Source organism: Oncorhynchus gorbuscha, linkage group LG09, assembly GCF_021184085.1.
Source record: "Oncorhynchus gorbuscha isolate QuinsamMale2020 ecotype Even-year linkage group LG09, OgorEven_v1.0, whole genome shotgun sequence".
In the NCBI taxonomy this organism is placed as follows: Eukaryota; Metazoa; Chordata; class Actinopteri; order Salmoniformes; family Salmonidae; genus Oncorhynchus; species Oncorhynchus gorbuscha.
This window is the reverse complement of record NC_060181.1, coordinates 9,984,996-10,011,938: the sequence shown is the minus strand read 5'-3', so window position 1 is coordinate 10,011,938 and position 26,943 is coordinate 9,984,996.

The window sequence follows — 26,943 nt, the reverse complement described above, 5'->3', positions numbered from 1 at the left end:
TAGCCCTGACATGGGTTACACAGAGACTGAACAAGACTCTTAGCCCTGACATGGGTTACCCAGAGACTGAGCCAGGCTCTTAGCCCTGACATGGGGCACTCAGAGACTGAGCCAGACTCTTAGCCCTGACATGGGTTACCCAGAGACTGAGCCAGGCTCTTAGCCCTGACATGGGTTACCCAGAGACTGAGCCAGGCTCTTAGCCCTAACATGGGGCACTCAGAGACTGAGCCAGACTCTTAGCCCTGACATGGTTTACACAGAGACTGAACAAGACTCTTAGCCCTGACATGGGTTACACAGAGACTGAGCCAGACTCTTAGCCCTGACATGGGTTACCCAGAGACTGAGCCAGACTCTTAGCCCTGACATGGGGCACTCAGAGACTGAGCCAGACTCTTAGCCCTGACATGGGACACCCAGAGACTGAGCCAGACTCTTAGCCCTGACATGGGTTACCCAGAGACTGAGCCAGACTCTTAGCCCTGACATGGGTTACCCAGAGACTGAGCCAGACTCTTAGCCCTGACATGGGGCACTCAGAGACTGAGCCAGACTCTTAGCCCTGACATGGGACACCCAGAGACTGAGCCAGGCTCTTAGCTCTGACATGGGTTACACAGAGACTGAGGCACTCAGAGACTGAGCCAGACTCTTAGCCCTGACATGGGACACCCAGAGACTGAGCCAGACTCTTAGCCCTGACATGGGACATCCAGAGACTGAGCCAGACTCTTAGCCCTGACATGGGTTACACAGAGACTGAGCCAGACTCTTAGCCCTGACATGGGACACCCAGAGACTGAGCCAGACTCTTAGCCCTGACATGGGACATCCAGAGACTGAGCCAGACTCTTAGCCCTGACATGGGTTACACAGAGACTGAGCCAGACTCTTAGCCCTGACATGGGACACCCAGAGACTGAGCCAGACTCTTAGCCCTGACATGGGTTACACAGAGACTGAGCCAGACTCTTAGCCCTGACATGGGTTACACAGAGACTGAGCCAGACTCTTAGCCCTGACATGGGTTACACAGAGACTGAGCCAGACTCTTAGTCCTGACATGGGACATCCAGAGACTGAGCCAGACTCTTAGCCCTGACATGGGTTACACAGAGACTGAGCCAGACTCTTAGTCCTGACATTGGTTACACAGAGACTGAGCCAGACTCTTAGTCCTGACATTGGTTTACATTTACATTTAAGTCATTTAGCAGACGCTCTTATCCAGAGCGACTTACAAATTGGTGCATTCACCTTATGACATCCAGTGGGACAGTCACTTAACAATAGTGCATCTAAAACTTAGGGGGGTGGGGTGAGAGGGATTACTTAACCTATCCTAGGTATTCCTTAAAGAGGTGGGGTTTCAGGTGTCTCCGGAAGGTGGTGATTGACTCCGCTGTCCTGGCGTCGTGAGGGAGTTTGTTCCACCATTGGGGGGCCAGGGCAGCGAACAGTTTTGACTGGGCTGAGCGGGAGCTGTACTTCCTCAGTGGTAGGGAGGCGAGCAGGCCAGAGGTGGATGAACGCAGTGCCCTTGTTTGGGTGTAGGGCCTGATCAGAGCCTGGAGGTACTGAGGTGCCGTTCCCCTCACAGCTCCGTAGGCAAGCACCATGGTCTTGTAGCGGATGCGAGCTTCAACTGGAAGCCAGTGGAGAGAACGGAGGAGCGGGGTGACGTGAGAGAACTTGGGAAGGTTGAACACCAGACGGGCTGCGGCGTTCTGGATGAGTTGAAGGGGTTTAATGGCACAGGCAGGGAGCCCAGCCAACAGCGAGTTGCAGTAATCCAGACGGGAGATGACAAGTGCCTGGATTAGGACCTGCGCCGCTTCCTGTGTGAGGCAGGGTCGTACTCTGCGGATGTTGTAGAGCATGAACCTACAGGAACGGGCCACCGCCTTGATGTTAGTTGAGAACGACAGGGTGTTGTCCAGGATCACGCCAAGGTTCTTGGCGCTCTGGGAGGAGGACACAATGGAGTTGTCGACCGTGATGGCGAGATCATGGAACGGGCAGTCCTTCCCCGGGTTACTCAGAGACTGAGCCAGACTCTTAGCCCTGACATGGGTTACATACACAGAGACTGAGCCAGACTCTTAGCCCTGACATGGGTTACCCAGAGACTGAGCCAGACTCTTAGCCCTGACATGGGTTACCCAGAGACTGAGCCAGACTCTTAGCCCTGACATGGGACACCCAGAGACTGAGCCAGACTCTTAGCCCTGACATGGGACACCCAGAGACTGAGCCAGACTCTTAGCCCTGACATGGGACACCCAGAGACTGAGCCAGACTCTTAGCCCTGACATGGGACACCCAGAGACTGAGCCAGACTCTTAGCCCTGACATGGGACACCCAGAGACTGAGCCAGACTCTTAGCCCTGACATGGGTTACTCAGAGGCCCTAGCCGGTCTGTTTGGGCCATTGCCCTTCTCCGCTCCTCCATCACCCACCGTGACCGACATCTGCAAATCATTGCACCCTTTTAATTATCCTCTGGTGAACCCCATGGAAAATACGACACAAGCCATTGGAATGTAAACTCAACCCATTGAGAACTGTTCTCTTTTGTTTGGTATTTAAAACCAAATATTTTTCGGACTATTTTACCGGATGACTTTTACTTGAGTCATTTTTTAAGGTATCTTTACTTTTACTCAAGTATGACAATTGGGTACTTTTTCCACCACTGTGTAGAATCTATACCAAGGTGCATTGAAGCTAGTCCGGTTCGTGATTGGACCAATAGGGATTGGACCAATAGGGCAGTTTCTTTTCAGTTTGCATGTCTCTTTGTTATTAAACATGACTTTTTGTTGTTGTGATTTTTCGAGTGTCGTGTTTAGGTGTGTGTGTGTGTGTGTGGTTGCGGAAAGGGGAATTTTGTGTCTCCTGCATTTAACCCAACCCCTCTGAATCAGAGATGTACGGGGGGCTGCCATAATCGACATCCACATCTTCGGCGCCCGGGGAACAGTGGGTTAACTGGCTTGCTCAGGGGAACAGTGGGTTAACTGCCTTGCTCAGAGGAACAGTGGGTTAACTGCCTTGCTCAGAGGAACAGTGGGTTAACTGCCTTGCTCAGAGGAACAGTGGGTTAACTGCCTTGCTCAGGGGAACAGTGGGTTAACTGCCTTGCTCAGAGGAACAGTGGGTTAACTGCCTTGCTCAGAGGAACAGTGGGTTAACTGCCTTGCTCAGGGGAACAGTGGGTTAACTGCCTTGCTCAGAGGAACAGTGGGTTAACTGCCTTGCTCAGAGGAACAGTGGGTTAAGTTAACTGCCTTGCTCAGGGGCAGAACGACAGATTTTTACCTTGTCAGCTCGGGGATTCGATCCAGCAACCTTTCGGTTACTGGCCCAACGCTCTAACCACTAGGCTACCTTCCGCCACGGTTGCTCTTGTGATGCTTGTACCGGCTGGCAATGGCTTGCCAATGCAAAAGACACATAAGAAGCATATTCCACTCTGACTTGTGGCTGATTGTTCATGGTACACTGACTATGAAAGAATAAGGCAAACACAACACATGGTCACAATAGAACATTAGATCAAGGCTGCAGTAATGGTTTGTGTCCCAAATGGCGCCCTATTCCCTTGTCAAATAGCACCCTATTCCCTATGGCCTTGTCTGAAGTTGTGCACTATTAAGAGGAATGGGGTGCCATTTGGAAGCATGCCTGGTTATGTTGGCTACGTGCCTTCCCATCGCAAAAAAAGCTACTGATTTCCAAATCACTGCCAAAATCTTCCCAGCATCCAAAACAAGCAATTCTAGAGGAATGTGCACGGCACAACAATTCTAAATGCTGAAACAATTATGGCGAGTCAACAGAGATGTTGAAGCCGTCATCAGAGCCTGCCTGTATACCCAGGCCAGTGATAAAACCTGCTCATGCGTTCAGACAGACAGGGAGGAGAGTGTACAGTTCAGTACAGTGGTGGGCCTCTGTTACACATGCCAGCACACCAAACACAACATGTGCACAGAGACTGGTTAAAGACTGGAGTACAGAAGGTGAACAATTCCTAGTAAGGGCTTCCCATGATCATGGTGTAGGTCTGATGTGTGTTAGAGCAGAAACCCAAACAGGTAGGGGCCTGTGTAAGAGTAGAAACCCAACCAGGTAGCCCTGTGTAAGAGCAGAAACCCAACCAGGTAGGGGCCTGTGTAAGAGTAGAAACCCAACCAGGTAGCCCTGTGTAAGAGCAGAAACCCAACCAGGTAGAGGCCTGTGTAAGAGCAGAAACCCAACCAGGTAGAGGCCTGTGTAAGAGCAGAAACCCAACCAGGTAGAGGCCTGTGTAAGAGCAGAAACCCAACCAGGTAGAGGCCTGTGTAAGAGCAGAAACCCAACCAGGTAGGGGCCTGTGTAAGAGCAGTAGCCCAACAAGGTAGGGGCCTGTGTAAGAGCAGAAGCCCAACCAGGTAGAGGCCTGTGTAAGAGCAGAAACCCAACCAGGTAGAGGCCTGTGTAAGAGCAGAAACCCAACCAGGTAGAGGCCTGTGTAAGAGCAGAAAGACAACCAGGTAGAGGCCTGTGTAAGAGCAGAAACCCAACCAGGTAGAGGCCTGTGTAAGAGCAGAAACCCAACCAGGTAGAGGCCTGTGTAAGAGCAGAAACCCAACCAGGTAGAGGCCTGTGTAAGAGCAGAAACCCAACCAGGTAGAGGCCTGTGTAAGAGCAGAAACCCAACCAGGTAGAGGCCTGTGTAAGAGCAGAAACCCAACCTGGTAGGGGCCTGTGTAAGAGCAGTAGCCCAACAAGGTAGGGGCCTGTGTAAGAGCAGAAGCCCAACCAGGTAGAGGCCTGTGTAAGAGCAGAAACCCAACCAGGTAGAGGCCTGTGTAAGAGCAGAAACCCAACCAGGTAGAGGCCTGTGTAAGAGCAGAAGCCCAACCAGGTAGCAACTTTTACAAAAAGGCTTGCTTGGTAGTGCAAGACAAATGTTGCTTTGTCTTGATGCTTCTGAGAACCGGTTTTAATTGAATTGAGGCTTGGGTTTCCACTCATTTTGGTTTGCATTAAACTGAATAAGGATCTGTTATGCAGGTGAGTGAGGACCCAAAAGCGACTTAACAGAAACTGAGTTTATTAAAGTCCAAACAGAGATAACATAATCCTCAATCCTTTACAGGAAATGTCCAAACGGGGAAAACATAAATCCTCTAGTTGTTGAGTGGAATTGCAGGATAAGCGGCAACAGACTGCAGGTCCCTTCGGGTAGGCGCGGGCCGTAGCGGACAGAGACACCTGCTCACACGCAGCATCTGATGATAAGGCAAAACACGACAGGACGGAACAAGGACACAGCAAACAGCAAACAAGAATCCGACAAGGACAGAGGCAGAAACCGAGAGAGAAATAGAGACCTAATCAGAGGGCAAAATAGGGGACAGGTGTGAGAGAGTAAATGAGGTCGTTAGGAGAATGAGGAACAGCTGGGAGCAGGAACGGAACGATAGAGAGAGAGAGGGATAGAGAGAGGGAAAGAAACCTAATAAGACCAGCAGGGGGAAACGAATAGAAGAGAAAGCACAGGGACAAGACATGACAATATATGACAATACATGACAGTACCCCCCCACTCACCGAGCGCCTCCTGGTGCACTCGAGGAGGAAACCTGGCGGCAACGGAGGAAATCATCGATCAGCGAACGGTCCAGCACGTCCCGAGATGGAACCCAACTCCTCTCCTCAGGACCGTACCCCTCCCAATCCACTAAGTACTGGTGACCACGTCCCCGAGAACGCATGTCCATAATCTTCCGGACCCTGTAGATAGGTGCGCCCTCAAACGACAAAACTCCCTCCAAAACTGAGACGTGAATTGCGGACCTCTGTCCGAAACGGCGTCTGACGGAAGGCCATGAATTCTGAACACATTCTCAATGATGATTTGTGCCGTCTCTTTAGCGGAAGGAAGCTTAGCGAGGGGAATAAAATGAGCCGCCTTAGAGAACCTATCGACAACCGTTAGAATAACAGTCTTCCCCGCTGACGAAGGCAGACCGGTAATAAAGTCTAAGGCGATGTGAGACCATGGTCGAGAGGGAATGGAAAGCGGTCTGAGACGACCGGCAGGAGGAAAGTTACCTGACTTAGTCTGCGCGCAGTCCGAACAAGCAGCCACGAAGCGGCGCGTGTCACGCTCCTGAGTAGGCCACCAAAACCGCTGGCGAATAGAAGCAAGCGTACCCCGAACGCCGGGGTGGCCAGCTAACTTGGCAGAGTGAGCCCACTGAAGAACGGCCAGACGAGTAGAAACGGGAACGAATAGAAGGTTACTAGGACAAGCGCGCGGCGACGGAGTGTGAGTGAGTGCTTGCTTTACCTGTCTCTCAATTCCCCAGACAGTCAACCCGACAACACGCCCCTCAGGGAGAATCTCCTCGGGGTCGGTAGAGGCTACAGAAGAACTGAAGAGACGGGATAAAGCATCAGGCTTGGTGTTCATAGTGCCCGGACGATAAGAAATCACGAACTCGAAACGAGCGAAAAACAACGCCCAACGAGCCTGACGCGCATTGAGTCGTTTGGCAGAACGGATGTACTCAAGGTTCTTATGGTCAGTCCAAACGACAAAAGGAACGGTCGCCCCCTCCAACCACTGTCGCCATTCGCCTAGGGCTAAGCGGATGGCGAGCAGTTCGCGGTTTCCCACATCATAGTTACGTTCCGACGGCGACAGGCGATGAGAAAATACGCGCAAGGGTGGACCTTATCGTCAGAATGGGAGCGCTGGGACAGAATGGCTCCCACGCCCACCTCTGACGCGTCAACCTCGACAATGAATTGTTTAGTGACGTCAGGAGTAACAAGGATAGGAGCGGATGTAAAACGCTTCTTGAGGAGATCAAAAGCTCCCTGGGCGGAAACGGACCACTTAAAGCACGTCTTGACAGAAGTAAGGGCTGTGAGAGGGGCTGCCACTTGACCGAAATTACGAATGAAACGCCGATAGAAATTCGCGAAACCGAGAAAACGCTGCAACTCGACACGTGACTTAGGGACGGGCCAATCGCTGACAGCATGGACCTTAGCGGGATCCATCTGAATGCCTTCAGCGGAAATAACAGAACCGAGAAATGTGACGGAGGAGACATGAAAAGCGCACTTCTCAGCCTTCACATAAAGACAATTCTCTAAAAGGCGCTGGAGAACACGTCGAACGTGCTGAACATGAATCTGGAGTGACGGTGAAAAAATCAGGATATCGTCAAGGTAAACGAAAACAAAGATGTTCAGCATGTCTCTCAGTACATCATTCACTAATGCCTGAAAGACAGCTGGAGCATTAGCGAGACCGAACGGCAGAACCCGGTATTCAAAATGCCCTAACGGAGTGTTAAACGCCGTTTTCCACTCGTCCCCCTCCCTGATGCGCACGAGATGGTAAGCGTTACGAAGGTCCAACTTAGTAAAGAACCTGGCTCCCTGCAGAATCTCGAAGGCTGACGACATAAGGGGAAGCGGATAACGATTCTTAACCGTTATGTCATTCAGCCCTCGATAATCCACGCAGGGGACCGTCCTTTTTCTTAACAAAAAAAACCCCGCTCCGGCGGGAGAGGAAGAAGGCACTACGGTACCGGCGTCGAGAGCAACAGACAGATAATCTTCGAGAGCCTTACGTTCGGGAGCCGACAGAGAGTATAGTCTACCCCGGGGGGGAGTGGTCCCCGGAAGGAGATCAATACTACAATCATACGACCGGTGAGGAGGAAGGGAGGTGGCCCTGGACCGACTGAAGACCGTGCGCAGATCATGATATTCCTCCGGCACCCCTGTCAAATCACCAGGCTCCTCCTGTGAAGAGGGGGCAGAAGAAACAGGAGGGATAGCAGACATTAAACATTTCACATGACAAGAAACGTTCCAGGATAGGATAGAATTACTAGACCAATTAATAGAAGGATTATGACACACTAGCCAGGGATGACCCAAAACAACAGGTGTAAAAGGTGAACGAAAAATCAAAAAAGAAATGGTTTCACTATGGTTACCAGAAACTGTGAGGGTTAAAGGTAGTGTTTCACATAATATACTGGGGAGAGGACTACCATCCAAGGCGAACATGGCCGTGGGCTCCCCTAACTGTCTGAGAGGAATGTCATGTTCCCGAGCCCAGGCTTCGTCCATAAAACAGCCCTCAGCCCCAGAGTCTATCAAGGCACTGCAGGAAGCTGCCGAACCTGGACCGATAAGGTAGTACAGAATCTTGACGGAGAGACCTGAGTAGTAGCGCTCACCAGTAGCCCTCCGCTTACTGATGAGCTCTGGCTTTTACTGGACATGAAATGACAAAATGTCCAGCGGAACCGCAATAGAGACAGAGGCGGTTGGTGATTCTCCGTTCCCTCTCCTTAGTCGAGATGCGAATACCCCCCAGCTGCATGGGCTCAACACCTGAGCCAGTGGGGGGAGATGGTAGTGATGCGGAGAGGGGGGACACTGTTAACGCGAGCTCTCTTCCACGAGCTTGGTGACGAAGATCTACCCGTCGTTCTATGCGGATGGCGAGTTCAATCAAAGAATCCACGCTGGAAGGAACCTCCCGGGAGAGAATCTCATCCTTAACCTCAGCGTGGAGACCCTCCAGAAAACGAGCGAGCAACGCCGGCTCGTTCCAGTCACTGGAGGCAGCAAGAGTGCGAAACTCTATAGAGTAATCCGTTATGGATCGATCACCTTGACATAGGGAAGCCAGGGCCCTGGAAGCCTCCTTCCCAAAAACTGAACGATCAAAAACCTGTATCATCTCCTCTTTAAAGTTCTGATACTCGTTAGTACACTCAGCCCTTGCCTCCCAGATTGCCGTGCCCCACTCACGAGCCCGTCCAGTAAGGAGAGATATGACGTAGGCGATACGAGCTCTACCCCTTGAGTATGTGTTGGGCTGGAGAGAGAACACAATATCACACTGGGTGAGAAACGAGCGGCATTCAGTGGGCTGCCCAGAGTAACACGGTGGGTTATTAATTCTGGGTTCCGGAGACTCGGAAGCCCAGGAAGTAGCTGGTGGATCGAGACGGAGATTGTGAAACTGTCTTGAGAGGTCGGAGACCTGAGCGGCCAGGGTCTCAACGGCATGCCGAGCAGCAGACAATTCCTGCTCGTGTCTGCCGAGCATCGCTCCCTGGATCTCGACGGCTGAGTTGCGAGGATCCGTAGTCGCTGGGTCCATTCCAGGTCGGATTCTTCTGTTATGCAGGTGAGTGAGGACCCAAAAGCGACTTAACAGAAACTGAGTTTATTAAAGTCCAAACAGAGATAACATAATCCTCAATCCTTTACAGGAAATGTCCAAACGGGGAAAACATAAATCCTCTAGTTGTTGAGTGGAATTGCAGGTTAAGCGGCAACAGACTGCAGGTCCCTTCGGGTAGGCGCGGGCCGTAGCGGACAGAGACACCTGCTCACACGCAGCATCTGATGATAAGGCAAAACACGACAGGACGGAACAAGGACACAGCAAACAGCAAACAAGAATCCGACAAGGACAGAGGCAGAAACCGAGAGAGAAATAGAGACCTAATCAGAGGGCAAAATAGGGGACAGGTGTGAGAGAGTAAACGAGGTCGTTAGGAGAATGAGGAACAGCTGGGAGCAGGAACGGAACGATAGAGAGAGAGAGGGATAGAGAGAGGGAAAGAAACCTAATAAGACCAGCAGGGGGAAAGGAATAGAAGAGAAAGCACAAGGACAAGACATGACAATATATGACAATACATGACAGGATCATTTACATGACCATTTTGGACCAGTTTTAATTACTCAAACTAAGTTAATGGAATCCCTGGCTCCTGACAACAGGGCAAAACTAAAACACAGAAGGAATCCCTGGCTCCTGACAACAGAGCAAAACTAAAACACAGAAGGAATCCCTGGCTCCTGACAACAGGGCAAAACTAAAACACAGAAGGAATCCCTGTCTCCTGACAGCAGGGCAAAACTAAAACACATAAAGAACCCCTGGCTCCTGACAACAGGGCAAAATGAAAACACAGAAGGAATCCCTGGCTCCTGACAACAGGGCAAAACTAAAACACAGAAGGAATCCCTGGCTCCTGACAACAGAGCAAAACTAAAACACAGAAGGAATCCCTGCCTCCTGACAACAGGGCAAAACTAAAACACAGAAGGAATCCCTGGCTCCTGACAACAGAGCAAAACTAAAACACAGAAGGAATCCCTGGCTGTTATGCAGGTGAATGAGGACCCAAAAGCGACTTAACAGAAACAGAGTTTATTCCAGTCTTAACAGAAAACGACTAATCCTGTATTCTTTCACAGGTAATGTCCAAACAGGAATAACAGAAATCCTCTAGTCTGTAGATCGGAACAACAGGAGAAGCGGCCACAGACTGCAGGTCGCTTCGGGTTGGCGCAGGCCGTAGCTGATAGAGACACCTGCTCACACGCAGCATCTGATGAAGGCAAAAACACGACAGGACGGAACAAGAACACAGTACAGCAAACATCAAACAAGGATCCGACAAGGACAGAAGCGGAAACAGAGGGAGAAATAGGGACTCTAATCAGAGGGCAAAATAGGGGACAGGTGTGAAAGAGTAAACGAGGTAGTTAGGAGAAAGAGGAACAGCTGGGAGCAGGAACGGAACGATAGAGAGAGAGAGAGATAGAGAGAGGGAAAGAACCTAATAAGACCAGCAGGGGGAAACGAATAGAAGAGAAAGCACAGGGACAAGACATGACAATCTATGACAAAACATGACAGTACCCCCCCACTCACCGAGCGCCTCCTGGCGCACTCGAGGAGGAACCCTGGCGGCAACGGAGGAAATCATTGATCAACGAACGGTCCAGCACGTCCCGAGAAAGAACCCAACTCCTCTCCTCAGGACCGAAACGGGAAACAATGAAGAGGGAATCTAGTGCAATTACTATTATAAAAATGAGACACGGGTAGAGAACTGTAAGAGTTAGAGCAATCAGGACCAAACAGGCCAGGAGAGTAACAACTCGGGACAGACTGAGACACAGTAAGGCTAAGACCAGGAACAGGAGAGAGGCGGTGGCTGTGGACAGACTGAGACACAGCAAGTGCAGGAGCAGGAACAGGAGAGAGGCGGTGGCTGTGGACAGACTGAGACACAGCAAGTGCAGGAACAGGACCAGGAGAGATGCGGTGGCTGGGGACAGACTGAGACACAGCAAGGGCAGGAGAGATGCGGTGGCTGGGGACAGACTGAGACCCAGCAAGGTCAGGAGCAGAAGCAGGAAGAAAGTTACCGGACTTAGTCTGCGCGCAGTCCGAACAAGCAGCCACGAAACGGCGCGTGTCACGCTCCTGAGTAGGCCACCAAAAACGCTGGCGAATAGAAGCAAGCGTACCCCGAACGCCGGGGTGGCCAGCTAACTGGGCAGAGTGAGCCCACTGAAGAACGGCCAGACGAGTAGAAACGGGAACGAAAAGAAGGTTCCTAGGACAAGCGCGCGGTGACGGAGTGTGAGTGAGTGCTTGCTTTACCTGTCTCTCAATTCCCCAGACATTCAACCCGACAACACGCCCCTCAGGGAGAATTCCCTCGGGGTCGGTAGAGGCTACAGAAGAACTGAAGAGACGGGATAAAGCATCAGGTTTGGTGTTCTTAGTGCCCGGACGATAAGAAATAACGAACTCAAAATGAGCGAAATACAGCGCCCAACGAGCCTGACGCGCATTAAGTCGTTTGGCAGAACGGATGTACTCAAGGTTCTTATGGTCAGTCCAAACGACAAAAGGAACGGTCGCCCCCTCCAACCACTGTCGCCATTCGCCTAGGGCTAAACGGATGGCGAGCAGTTCGCGGTTAGCCACATCATAGTTACGTTCCGACGGCGACAGGCGATGAGAAAAATACGCGCAAGGGTGGACCTTATCGTCAGTATGGGAGTGCTGGGACAGAATGGCTCCCACGCCCACCTCTGACGCGTCTACCTCGACAATGAATTGTTTAGTGACGTCAGGTGTAACGAGGATAGGAGCGGATGTTAAACGCTTCTTGAGGAGATCAGTACAACAATCATACGACCGGTGAGGAGGAAGGGAGGTGGCTCTGGACCGACTGAAGACCGTGCGCAGATCATGATATTCCTCCGGCAATCCTGTCAAATCACCAGGCTCCTCCTGTGAAGAGGGGGCAGAAGAAACAGGAGGAAAAGCAGACATTAAACATTTCACATGACAAGAAACGTTCCAGGAAAGGATAGAATTACTAGACCAATCAAAAGAAGGATTATGACACACTTGCCAGGGATGACCCAAAACAACAGGTGTAAAAGGTGAACAAAAAATCAAAAAAGAAATGGTCTCACTATGGTTACCAGATACTGTGAGGGTTAAAGGTAGTGTTTCACATAATATACTGGGGAGAGGACTACCATCCAAGGCGAACATGGCCGTGGGCTCCCCTAACTGTCTGAGAGGAATGTCATGTTCCCGAGCCCAGGCTTCGTCCATAAAACAGCCCTCCGCCCCAGAGTCTATTAATGCACTGCAGGAAGCTGCCGAACCGGTCCAGCGTAGATGGACCGGCAAGGTAGTACAGGAACTTGACGGAGAGGACAGAGTAGTAGCGCTTATCAGTAGCCCTCTGCTTACTAATGAGCTCTGGCCTTTAACTGGAAATGAAATGACAAAATGACCAGCGGAACCGCAATAGAGACAGAGGCGGTTGGTGATTCTCCGTTCCCTCTCCTTAGTCGAGATGCGAATACCCCCCAGCTGCATGGGCTCAACACCTGAGTCAGTGGGGAAAGATGGTAGTGTCGGGGAGAGGGGGGACACAGTTAACGCGAGCTCTCTTCCATGAGCTCGGTGACGAAGATCTACCCGTCGTTCTATGCGAATAGCGAGTTCAATCAAAGAATCCACGCTGGATGGAACCTCCCGGGAGAGAATCTCATCCTTAACCTTAGCGTGGAGTCCCTCCAGAAAACGAGCGAGCAACGCCTGCTCGTTCCAGTTACTGGAGGCAGCAAGAGTGCGAAACTCTATAGAGTAATCCGTTATGGATCAATTACCTTGACATAGGGAAGACAGGGACCAGGAAGCTTCTTTCCCAAAAACAGAACGATCAAAAACCTGTATCATCTCCTCCTTAAAGTTCTGATACTGGTTAGTACACTCAGCCCTTGCCTCCCAGATAGCCGTGCCCCACTCCCGAGCCCGTCCAGTGAGGAGAGATATGACGTAGGCGATACGAGCAATACCCCTGGAGTACGTGTGGGGCTGGAGAGAACACTATATCACACTGGGTAAGGAACGAGCGACATTCAGTGGGCTCCCAGAGTAGCACGGTGGGTTATTAATTCTGGGCTCCGGAGACCCGGAAGCCCAGGAGGTAACCGGTGGATCGAGGCGGAGATTGTGAATCTCCTCAGAGAGGCCGGAGACTTGGGCGGCCAGGGTCTCAACGGCATGTCGAGCAGCAGACAATTCCTGTTCGTGTCTGCCTAGCATCGCTCCCTGGAACTCGACAGCAGAGTAGAGAGAATCCGTAGTCGCTGGGTCCATTCTTGGTCGGATCCTTCTGTTATGCAGGTGAATGAGGACCCAAAAGCGACTTAACAGAAACAGAGTTTATTCCAGTCTTAACAGAAAACGACTAATCCTGTATTCTTTCACAGGTAATGTCCAAACAGGAATAACAGAAATCCTCTAGTCTGTAGAGGGGAACAACAGGAGAAGCGGCCACAGACTGCAGGTCGCTTCGGGTTGGCGCAGGCCGTAGCTGATAGAGACACCTGCTCACACGCAGCATCTGATGAAGGCAAAAACACGACAGGACGGAACAAGAACACAGTACAGCAAACATCAAACAAGGATCCGACAAGGACAGAAGCGGAAACAGAGGGAGAAATAGGGACTCTAATCAGAGGGCAAAATAGGGGACAGGTGTGAAAGAGTAAACGAGGTAGTTAGGAGAAAGAGAAACAGCTGGGAGCAGGAACGGAACGATAGAGAGAGAGAGAGAGAGGGAGAGAGATAGAGAGAGGGAAAGAACCTAATAAGACCAGCAGGGGGAAACGAATAGAAGAGAAAGCACAGGGACAAGACATGACAATCTATGACAAAACATGACACTGGCTCCTGACAACAGAGCAAAACTAAAACACAGAAGGAATCCCTGGCTCCTGACAACAGGGCAAAACTAAAACACAGAAGGAATCCCTGGCTCCTGACAGCAGGGCAAAACTAAAACACATAAAGAACCCCTGGCAACAGGGCAAAATGAAAACACAGAAAGAATCCCTGACTCCTGACAAGAGCAAAACTAAAACACAGAAGGAATCCCTGGCTCCTGACAACAAGGCAAAATGAAAACACAGAAGGAATCCCTGGCTCCTGACAACAGGGCAAAACTAAAACACAGAAGGAATCCCTGGCTCCTGACAACAGAGCAAAAAAAAAGGAATCCCTGGCTCCTGACAACAGGGCAAAACTAAAACACAGAAGGAATCCCTGGCTCCTGACAACAGAGCAAAACTAAAACACAGAAGGAATCCCTGGCTCCTGACAACAGAGCAAAACTAAAACACAGAAGGAATCCCTGGCTCCTGACAGCAGGCCAAAATGAAAACACAGAAAGAATCCCTGGCTCCTGACAGCAGGGCAAAACTAAAACACAGAAAGAACCCCTGGCTCCTGACAACAGGGCAAAATGAAAACACAGAAAGAATCCCTGGCTCCTGACAGCAGGGCAAAATGAAAACACAGAAAGAATCCCTGGCTCCTGACAGCAAGAATGACAGCTTGTGCCTTATGTTTTACATTTCTGTGTATATAATCTTTTAGTTCCAGAGTTTTGACGGGTGAGGAGGGAGTGGTGCTGCAGCTGGATCTAATTCAAGCCTGGATGTTTGAAGAGAGAGGGGGGGGGGGGGGGCTTTAGACAGCATCCAAAATGGTACCATATTCCCTATTTAGTGCACTACTTTAAACCAGAGCCACTAGGGAGCTAATTGGGACATGGCCTATTGTGTTCCTCCACATTGGGGGAAACCTGCTTGGTCCTAGCTGTCTTTATCCAGTTTCCACTCTGTTCTGAATCCACTCGCTAGTCTGGTAAATTAACAAGACATCTACTGACAACGTAGGCACCGAAATATAACATGTGCAGGACACTGAGTCACAGCCAAGACATGTGAGCTCCCTCCAAGTAATGAAGGACTGGAGGGTTTCTTTATTTCCACTCTGCCTCTTTCATCTTCTTTCTCATGCATCCTGTTGGTGCAGGAAAAAGAAATGGATGATTAAAGCTGGCAGCAATAAGAGGCTGCCATTGGCTGTCCTGTGAGTTAGCCAAGAAGAGGGAAGTCAGACTTGAAAATAAGAAATTAAACATCAGATAAATCCATTGGGCTCAGCTCTTATATAACTGGTGGTGAGCGTGTAGGAAAACAGAGCATGTGTGTATGGTCTACTGTTGACTGTGAAAACAGAGCATGTGTGTATGGTCTACTGTTGACTGTGAAAACAGAGCATGTGTGTACGGTCTACTGTTGACTGTGAAAACAGAGCACGTGTGTACGGTCTACTGTTGACTGTGAAAACAGTGCACGTGTGTACAGTCTACTGTTGACTGTGAAAACAGAGCACGTGTGTACGGTCTACTGTTGACTGTGAAAACAGAGCATGTGTGTACGGTCTACTGTTGACTGTGAAAACAGAGCACGTGTGTACGGTCTACTGTTGACTGTGAAAACAGAGCATGTGTGTACGGTCTACTGTTGACTGTGAAAACAGAGCATGTGTGTACGGTCTACTGTTGACTGTGAAAACAGAGCATGTGTGTACGGTCTACTGTTGACTGTGAAAACAGTGCACGTGTGTACGGTCTACTGTTGACTGTGAAAACAGTGCATGTGTGTACAGTCTACTGTTGACTGTGAAAACAGTGCACGTGTGTACAGTCTACTGTTGACTGTGAAAACAGAGCACGTGTGTACAGTCTACTGTTGACTGTGAAAACAGAGCACGTGTGTACGGTCTACTGTTGACATTGTTGTAATGTTGTTGAGACTGGGAATGAAGCCAGCTGGTTCTGTTGTTGAGACTTGAATGAAGCCAGCTGGTTCTGTTGTTGAGACTGGGAATGAAGCCAGCTTGTTCTGTTGTTGAGCCTGTGAATGAAGCCAGCTGGTTCTGTTGTTGAGACTGTAAATTAAGCCAGCTGGTTCTGTTGTTGAGACTGGGAATGAAGCCAGCTTGTTCTGTTGTTGAGACTGTGAATGAAGCCAGCTTGTTCTGTTGTTGAGACTGGGAATGAAGCCAGCTTGTTCTGTTGTTGAGACTGGGAATGAAGCCAGCTTGTTCTGTTGTTGAGACTGGGAATGAAGCCAGCTTGTCCTGCTGTTGAGACTGGGCATCTGTGGGTGATCAGGGGCCGTCACATGGGAAGAAAGCATGACAGATTTACAAGACACTGATCTTATGGTATTCATAGTTACCGCAGTAAAAAACATCTAAATCTAGAGATTTTCACATTTCTTCAATGTTTTGGTTTTATACATTTATGGAGAATAAAGAAAAGTAAAGTTAAAGATATATGGTTCTTTATTATCATCACTCAATGTAAGCACAGAAAGTGCTGTGTCGTAACGCAACCCGTCACACGAATCAGCAATGACGTGTCAGAGTGACACCTCTGAAGGAAACGGGGTTGGCTGGGTGTAAAGAAACATGACGTGTCAGAGTGACACCTCTGAAGGAAACGGGGTTGGCTGGGTGTAAAGAAACATGACGTGTCAGAGTGACACCTCCGGAGGAAACGGGGTTGGCTGGGTGTAAAGAAACATGACGTGTCAGAGTGACACCTCTGAAGGAAACGGGGTTGGCTGGGTGTAAAGAAACATGACGTGTCAGAGTGACACCTCTGAAGGAAACGGGGTTAGCTGGGTGTAAAGAAACATGACGTGTCAGAGTGACACCTCTGAAGGAAACGGGGTTGGCTGGGTGTAAAGAAACATGACGTGTCAGAGTGACACCTCTGAAGGAAACGGGGTTGGCTGGGTGTAAAGAAACATGACGTGTCAGAGTGACACCTCTGAAGGAAACGGGGTTGGCTGGGTGTAAAGAAACATGACGTGTCAGAGTGACACCTCTGGAGGAAACGGGGTTGGCTGGGTGTAAAGAAACATGACGTGTCAGAGTGACACCTCTGAAGGAAACGGGGTTGGCTGGGTGTAAAGAAACATGACGTGTCAGAGTGACACCTCTGAAGGAAACGGGGTTGGCTGGGTGTAAAGAAACATGACGTGTCAGAGTGACACCTCCGGAGGAAACGGGGTTGGCTGGGTGTAAAGAAACATGACGTGTCAGAGTGACACCTCTGAAGGAAACGGGGTTGGCTGGGTGTAAAGAAACATGACGTGTCAGAGTGACACCTCTGAAGGAAACGGGGTTGGCTGGGTGTAAAGAAACATGACGTGAGACACCTCCACACACAGGCTGAATGGTTACCAGACCATGGTAGCGTCCCAAATAGCCCCGTATTCCCTTTATAGTGCACTACTTTTGACATTGGCCTGTTCAACAGTAACACACTACATAGGAAATATTATGCCATTTGGGACACAGACCAGGATGTGACATAATGCCTTAGTACCATTGAGCGCCGTGGCAACGCCCCGGCTGTTTAACCTTGACCAAACGTGTCTCAAATGCCACCCTATTCCCTATGTAGTTCAAAAAAATAAATTTAAAAAAATAAAATAAAAATATGCCATTTAGCAGACACTTTTATCCAAAGCGACTTACAGTCATGTGTGCATACATTCTATGTATGGGTGGTCCCGGGGATCGAACCCACTACCCTGGCGTTACAAGCGCCATGCTCTACCAACTGAGCTACAGAAGGACCACTACTTTGGTCAAAAGAAGGGCTCCAAGGGCCTCCCGGTTGGCGCAGTGGTCTAGGGCACTGCATCGCTAGCTGAGCCACCAGAGGGTTCGCGACCAGGCTCTGTCGCAGCTGGTCGTGACCGGGAGGTCCGTGGGGCGACGCACAATTGGCCTAGCGTCATCCGGGTTAGGGAGGGATTGGCTGGTAGGGATATCCTTGTCTCATCGCGCATCATTGCGCACCAGCGACTCCTGGACCGTGCCCCAGGACTACCTGACATGATGGCTCCTTGCTGTCCCCAGTCCATCTGACTGTGCTGCTGCTCCAGTTTCAACTGTTCTGCCTTATTATTATTTGACCATGCTGGTCATTTATGAACATTTGAACATCTTGGTCATGTTCTGTTATAATCTCTACCCGGCACAGCCAGAAGAGGACTGGCCACCCCACATAGCCCGGTTCCTCTCTAGGTTTCTTCCTAGGTTTTGGCCTTTCTAGGGAGTTTTTCCTAGCCACCGTGCTTTTACACCTGCATTGTTTGCTGTTTGGGGTTTTAGGCTGGGTTTCTGTACAGCACTTTGAGATATCAGCTGATGTACGAAGGGCTATATAAATAAATTTGATTTGATTTGATTTGGTGCGCGGGCCGGGCGCAGTGTGCGCTAACCAAGGTAGCCAGGTGCACAGTGTTTCCTCCGACACATTGGCTTCCGGGTTGGAGGCACGCTGTGTTAAGAAGCAGTGCGGCTTGGGTTGTGTTTCGGAGGACGCATTGTTGTTAGTAAAGTCTATTTAAAATGAAGTAATTATTTTTACTCAAATTTGTCTCCTTTCAGCACCTCGAGCTGTCCATTTCTGATTGATTGTGCCGAGGCTGCTGCTTCAAGTTTCAGCACCATGTAAGTTATTCAAATTTGGCTTATATTGAGGTCAATAAGTCTGATAAGTACATCATGGGCAAAGAAACATAGTTTTTAGCAAGATGAACTCCGATTCTCCTCAAACTGAACAGAACATAGGCTCTTCTAGGCTAGTCCGTGAGCAAGACGGTGAATATTTCTGGACTAGGCCTAAACAAAACAAAAAAAGAAAGCTTTGACTCTCTGCCCGAACTGCCACCGAAGCCCTACACAGTACAGATACTGGTTATGCAGGACACAAGAACATTTTGATCAGCAAGAGCAGAGCAGGCCGGGGCTGGAATATATAAAAAAAAACAATTGTTAACCTTTATTTAACCAGGCAAGTCAGTTAAGAACACATTCTTATTTTCAATGACAGCCTAGAAACAGTGGGTTAACTGCCTGTTCAGGGGCAGAACAACAGATTGTCAGCTCGGGGGTTTGAACTTGCAACCTTCCGGTTACTAGTCCAACGCTCTAACCACTAGGCTACGCTGCCGCCCCTATCCACTGTAGTGTGTAATGCATCCTAGTTTTAATTACACCATCCCCAGCAGCTATATTAGGAATACAACTTTTTTCTCCAAGCAGATTTTTAGTAGCCTATAGGATTGAGACCACACTAAATAGCCTATAGGATTGAGACCACACTAAATAGCCCATAGGATGGAGACCACACTAAATAGCCCATAGGATTGAGACCACACTAAATAGCCCATAGGATGGAGACCACACTAAATAGCCCATAGGATGGAGACCACACTAAATAGCCTATAGGATTGAGACCACACTAAATAGCCCATAGGATGGAGACCATACTAAATAGCTTATAGAATTGAGACCACACTAAATAGCCTATAGGATTGAGACCACACTAAATAGCCCATAGGATGGAGACCACACTAAATAGCCCATAGGATGGAGACCACACTAAATAGCCTATAGGATTGAGACCACACTAAATAGCCTATAGGATTGAGACCACACTAAATAGCCCATAGGATGGAGACCACACTAAATAGCCCATAGGATGGAGACCACACTAAATAGCCTATAGGATTGAGACCACACTAAATAGCCCATAGGATTGAGACCACACTAAATAGCCCATAGGATGGAGACCACACTAAATAGCCTATAGGATTGAGACCACACTAAATAGCCCATAGGATGGAGACCACACTAAATAGCCTATAGGATTGAGACCACACTAAATAGCCCATAGGATGGAGACCACACTAAATAGCCCATAGGATGGAGACCACACTAAATAGCCTATAGGAGGATTGAGACCACACTAAATAGCCCATAGGATTGAGACCACACTAAATAGCCCATAGGATTGAGACCACACTAAATAGCCCATAGGATTGAGACCACACTAAATAGCCCATAGGATGGAGACCACACTAAATAGCCCATAGGATGGAGACCACACTAAATAGCCTATAGGATTGAGACCACACTAAATAGCCCATAGGATTGAGACCACACTAAATAGCCCATAGGATTGAGACCACACTAAATAGCCCATAGGATGGAGACCACACTAAATAGCCTATAGGATGGAGACCACACTAAATAGCCCATAGGATTGAGACCACACTAAATAGCCTATAGGATGGAGACCACACTAAATAGCCTATAGGATGGAGACCACACTAAATAGCCTATAGGATTGAGACCACACTAAATAGCCCATAGGATGGAGACCACACTAAATAGCCCATAGGATGGAGACCACACTAAATAGCCTATAGGATTGAGACCACACTAAATAGCCCATAGGATGGAGACCACACTAAATAGCCCATAGGATGGAGACCACACTAAATAGCCTATAGGATTGAGACCACACTAAATAGCCCATAGGATTGAGACCACACTACATAGCCCATAGGATGGAGACCACACTAAATAGCCTATAGGATTGAGACCACACTAAATAGCCCATAGGATAGAGACCACACTAAATAGCCCATAGGATGGAGACCACACTAAATAGCCCATAGGATTGAGACCACACTAAATAGTCCATAGGATTGAGACCACACTAAATAGCCCATAGGATTGAGACCACACTAAATAGCCCATAGGATGGAGACCACACTAAATAGCCTATAGGATTGAGACCACACTAAATAGCCTATAGGATTGAGACCACACTAAATAGCCCATAGGATGGAGACCACACTAAATAGCCCATAGGATTGAGACCACACTAAATAGCCCATAGGATTGAGACCACACTAAATAGCCTATAGGATTGAGACCACACTAAATAGCCTATAGGATTGAGACCACACTAAATAGCCCATAGGATGGAGACCACACTAAATAGCCCATAGGATGGAGACCACACTAAATAGCCTATAGGATTGAGACCACACTAAATAGCCCATAGGATTGAGACCACACTAAATAGCCCATAGGATGGAGACCACACTAAATAGCCTATAGGATTGAGACCACACTAAATAGCCCATAGGATGGAGACCACACTAAATAGCCTATAGGATGGAGACCACACTAAATAGCCTATAGGATTGAGACCACACTAAATAGCCCATAGGATTGAGACCACACTAAATAGCCTATAGGATGGAGACCATACTAAATAGCCTATAGGATTGAGACCACACTAAATAGCCCATAGGATGGAGACCACACTAAATAGCCTATAGGTGCAATTTATATTGCTCGCCTAGCGGAGAATCCGGGATGAGGGGCAGCATTGGGCACATCAATATATAAAGCCTAATAAGCAGCTCATTCAAAAGAAAAAAAGGAGAAATATTGAAATTTCATCAACTACAAATTACATGACGCTCCCCTGGACTAGATTTCAAAAACACTAAACCCCCCCTTGACTGAAATTGAAAAAGCATGACCCTCCCCATTGTCTTTCAAGTAACCATTCTGTACATTTGTATCTAACCCTAATCTAAATGACAGTGGGAAAATAACTAAGCCTGTACAGAACAAAAATATATTTTTAAATGCATCCTGTTTGCAATAAGGCACCAAAGTAAAAATAAATTGTGGCATAGAAATGTACTTTATGTCCTGAATACAAAGCGTTATGTTTGGGGCAAAACCAACACAACACATCACTGAGAACCACTCCTCATATTTTCAAGCATGGTAATGGCTACATCCTGTTATGGGTATGCTTGTCATCGGCAAGGACTGGGAGTTTTCTTTTAAATATAAAAATAAACAAAATAGAGCTAAACACAGACAAAATCCCAGAGGAAAACCTAGTTCAGTCAGCTTTCCAAACAGACACTGGGAAATAAATTCACCTTTTAGAAGGACAATAACTGAAAACACAAAGCCAAAATATACACTGGAGTTGCTTATCAAGATGACCTTGAATGTTCCTGAGAGGCCTAGTTACAGGTTTGACTTAAATCGGCTTGAAAATCTATGGCAAGACCTGAAAATGGAGGTCAAGTGATGACGAACAAAAAACTTGACAGCGCTTGAATAATGTGCAAATATTGTACAATCCAGGTGTGCAAAGCTCTTAGAGAGGTGTCTAGGAAGAGTCATCGCTGCCAAATGTAATTCTAACATGTATTGTGAACACTACATGAACAAAAGTATGTGGACACCTGCAGGTCGAACATCTCATTCCAAAAACATGGGCATTGATATGGATTTGGTCCCCTCTTTGCTGCTATAACAGCCTCCACTCTTCTGGGAAGAGGGGACTTGCTTCCATTCCACCACAAGAGCATTAGTGAGGTCAGGCACTGATATTAACCGATTAGGCCTGGCTCGCAGTCGGCATTCCAATTCATCCCAAAGTTGAACGATGGGGTTGAGGTCAGAGCTCTATGCAGGCCAGTCAAGTTCTTCCACACCGATCTCGACAAACCTTCTGTATGGACCTTGCTTTGTGCACGGGGAAACAGGAAAGGGCCACAAAGTTGGAAGCTCAGAATGGTCTAGAATGTCATTTTATGCTGTAGTGTTAAGATTTACCTTCACTGGATCTGGGGCCTGGCCCGAACGATGAAAAACAGGCCCCAGACCATTATTCCTCCTACACTAAACTTTATAATTAGCACTATGCATCGGGGCAGGTAGTGTTCTCCTGGCATCTGCCAAACCCAGATTTGTCAGTCGGACTGCCAGATGGTGAAGCGTGATTCATCACTCCAGAGAGCACATTTCCACTGCTCCAGAGTCCAATGCTTTACACCCCTCCAGCTGGCGCTATACGCATTAGGCTTGTGTGCGTGCAGCTGCTCGGCCAGATAAATCCATTTCACAAAGCTCTTGAAGAACAGTTATTGTGCTGACTCTGCTTCCAGCAGCAGTTTGGAACTCGGTAGTGAGTGTTGCAACAGAGGACAAACGAACGGTCCCGTTCTGTGAGCTAGCGTGGCCTACCACTTCACGGCTGAGCTGTTGTTGCTCCAAGACATTTCCGCTTCACAATAACAGCACTTACAGTTGACTGGGGCAGCTCTAGCAGGGCAGAAATTTGATGAGCTAACTTGTTGGAAAGGTGGCATCCTATGACGGTGCCACATTGAAAGTCACTGATCACTTCAGAAAGGCCTTTCGACATCCAATGTTTGTCTATGGAGATTGCATGGAGGTGGGCTCGATTTTACACACCTGTGGCTGAAAATGCCGAATCCACTAATTTGAAGGAGTGTCCACATACTTTTGCATATATTGTTAATCTCTGTATTTCCAATACAATTGCAAAAAAAAATAAAACATGATTTCACTTTGTCGTATTGTGTGTAGATGGGTGAGAAAATATATTTCATCCCTTTTAAATTCAATTCAATTTTGTGACAACAAAATGTGGAATAAGTCAAGGGGTATGAATATTTTCTGAAGGCACTCTAGAGTATGTCTCACCAGATGGTTTGTAGTTTGCAGCTCCTCTTTTAGAACTAAAGTTGCGTAGACAATTACATGTTTTCCCTAGCCTGTAGTCAGAGCTCCACTGACCCCTGCTGGCTGAGGTCATAACTGTTTTCCCTAGCCTGTAGTCAGAGCTCCACTGACCCCTGCTGGCTGAGGTCATAACTGTTTTCCCTAGCCTGTAGTCAGAGCTCCACTGACCCCTGCTGGCTGAGGTCATAACTGTTTTCCCTAGCCTGTAGTCAGAGCTCCACTGACCCCTGCTGGCTGAGGTCATAACTGTTTTCCCTAGCCTGTAGTCAGAGCTCCACTGACCCCTGCTGGCTGAGGTCATAACTGTTTTCCTCAGCCTGTAGTCAGAGCTCCACTGACCCCTGCTGGCTGAGGTCATAACTGTTTTCCCTAGCCTGTAGTCAGAGCTCCACTGACCCCTGCTGGCTGAGGTCATAACTGTTTTCCCTAGCCTGTAGTCAGAGCTCCACTGACCCCTGCTGGCTGAGGTCATAACTGTTTTCCCTAGCCTGTAGTCAGAGCTCCACTGACCCCTGCTGGCTGAGGTCATAACTGTTTTCCCTAGCCTGTAGTCAGAGCTCCACTGACCCCTGCTGGCTGAGGTCATAACTGTTTTCCCTAGCCTGTAGTCAGAGCTCCACTGACCCCTGCTGGCTGAGGTCATAACTGTTTTCCTCAGCCTGTAGTCAGAGCTCCACTGACCCCTGCTGGCTGAGGTCATAACTGTTTTCCTCAACCTGTAGTCAGAGCTCCACTGACCCCTGCTGACTGAGGTCACAACTTCTACTTCACATATAAGATTGTATGTTTTGCATTTCACCTTATATAACAGAGAACGGCAATTATATATATATTATATAATTAACACAATTATAACTCCATTATAACACCATTATAACTCCATTATAACACCATTATAACGATCCAGTACATTGAAAAATTGGAGGCCCCTTACACGTCAACATGGTGAAGCAAAAACAAATCGAGCAAAATGCGATTCACATAGAATTAAAAAGGTATTGTCGGATATTATTCATCCTAATCAGACAGGTTTTTTATTTTACATGGACAATACATTCGAGATAATATAAGACAAGTACTGGAAACAATAGAACACTATGAAATATCTGGGAAATCAGGCCTGGTATTCATAGCTGACTTTGAAAAGGCTTTTGATAAAGTATGACTGGAGTTTATATATAAATGCCTGGACTATTTTCAATTTTAGGAGAATCTCCTACAAAATATTATGTACAGTAACCCTATGTGTAAAATAGTAAACAATGTCTACATCTCAGAAAGTTTTAAACTGTCAAGAGGAGTAAAACATGGTTGTCCACTATCAGCATATCTATTTATTATGGCCATCAAAATGTTAACTATTAAAATCAGATCAAACAATGTTGATCCCTCCACAACCTCATAGATGAAATAGATACTTGTTCCAACCTCTATGGATTACAACCAAATTATGATGTGTACTATATTACGTATCGGATCACTGAAAAATACACACAAGTCCGGGCTCTGACTGGGTCACTCAACATTCAGAGACTTGGCTTGAAGTCACTCCTGTGTTGTCTTGTCTGTGTGATTAGGGTCGTTGTCCGGTTGGAAGGTGAAGCGCTCTGGAGCAGGTTGTCATCAAGGATCTCTCTGTACTTTGCTCCGTTCATCTTTCCCTCGATCCTGATTAGTCTCCCAGTCCCTGCTGCTGAAAAACATCCCCACATCATGATGCTGCCATCATCATGCTTCACTGTTTCCTCCAGACGTGGCGCTTGGCATTCAGGCCAAAGAGTTCAATCTTGGTTTCATCAGACCAAAGAATCTTGTTTCTCATGTTCTGAGAGTCCTTTAGGTGCTGTCATGTGCCTTTTACTGAGTAGTGGCTTCCGTCTGGCCACTCTACCATAAAGGCCTGATTTTTGGAGTGCTGCAGAGAAGGTTGTCCTTCTGGAAGGTTCTCCCATCTCCACAGAGGAACTCTGGAGCTCTGTTAGAGTGACCATAACATGCTTGGTCACCTCCCTGACCAAGGCACATCTCCCCAGCTTGCTCGGTTTTGCCAGGCAGCCAGCTCTAGGAAGAGTCTTGGTAGTTCCCCCCCACACAACCATAAACTCACATTCTCAACAGTTGCACCATCCCAGAGCCCAACTTAAGAAAGGTCCTGATTTACAAATGCACTTACTGTTGCAGCTGCAAGAATGCGCAAAAAAATGGGCAGAAATTAAAATATTTTATTTAACATTGTCACGTCCTAGATGATGGAGGTCAAATGTACACCTTTTCCCTGAAACACCCACAAAACGGTCCCCCGTACTGACCATATTCCAAAGCATCTCCATGCAGTCAGACCTTTGATTTTGTGCCACCAGGGCCACAATAATATACCCCCTCTCTGAATGTCTGAGTGTGACCCCCTCCTCATGGGTTACTGCAGCTAGTATTGCCAGCACTGCCACTGCCTGGGTGGGGGCACACCACCGGCTAGGTACAAGGTCGTTGATGGCAGCTTTGCAAACTTGTTAATTGAAATGCAATCCAGGTGACTACCTCATGAAGCTGGTTGAGAGAATACCAAGAGTGTGCAAAGCTGCCATTAAGGCAAAAGGTGGCTATTTTGAAGAATCTAAAATATATTTTGATGTGTTTAACACTTTTTTGGTTACAACATGATTCCATATGTGTTATTTCATAGTTGTGATGTCTTCACTATTATTCTAAAATGTAAAAAAAAACAACAGTAAAATAAATTAAAACCCTTGAATGATTAGATGTGTCTAAACTTTTGACAAGTACTGTATATGGGGGATAGAACCATCCCAGCTCTGCAGCTTTTTCTGTGAAGAGACAGAATCATTAGATCATTTGTTTTGGTACTGTCCCCATATGTAACTTGTTTTTGGTGGCAGGTTCAGGAATGGCTGAAGAATTGCAACATTTCCCTGGAGCTAACTGTGCAAATAGCACTGCTGGGTGATTTAAAATGTTTATCTTTAATTTACAATTGGTAGAACCTAAAAATAACTAAAGTAACTAAAGTAAAATATAATGTGCCCGTAAAATATATATAGTATGTATAAACTGGAAGTAAAAACCTAAGTGTAGGGGTAGGGGAAAATAATAAAAGGAAACTATATATCTTATATATTTACGGCAGGTAGCCTAGTGGTTAGAGCGTTGCACTCGTAACCAAAAGTTGCAAGATCGAATCCCCGAGCCGACAAGGTAAAAATCTGTCGTTATGCCCCTGAACAAGGCAGTTAA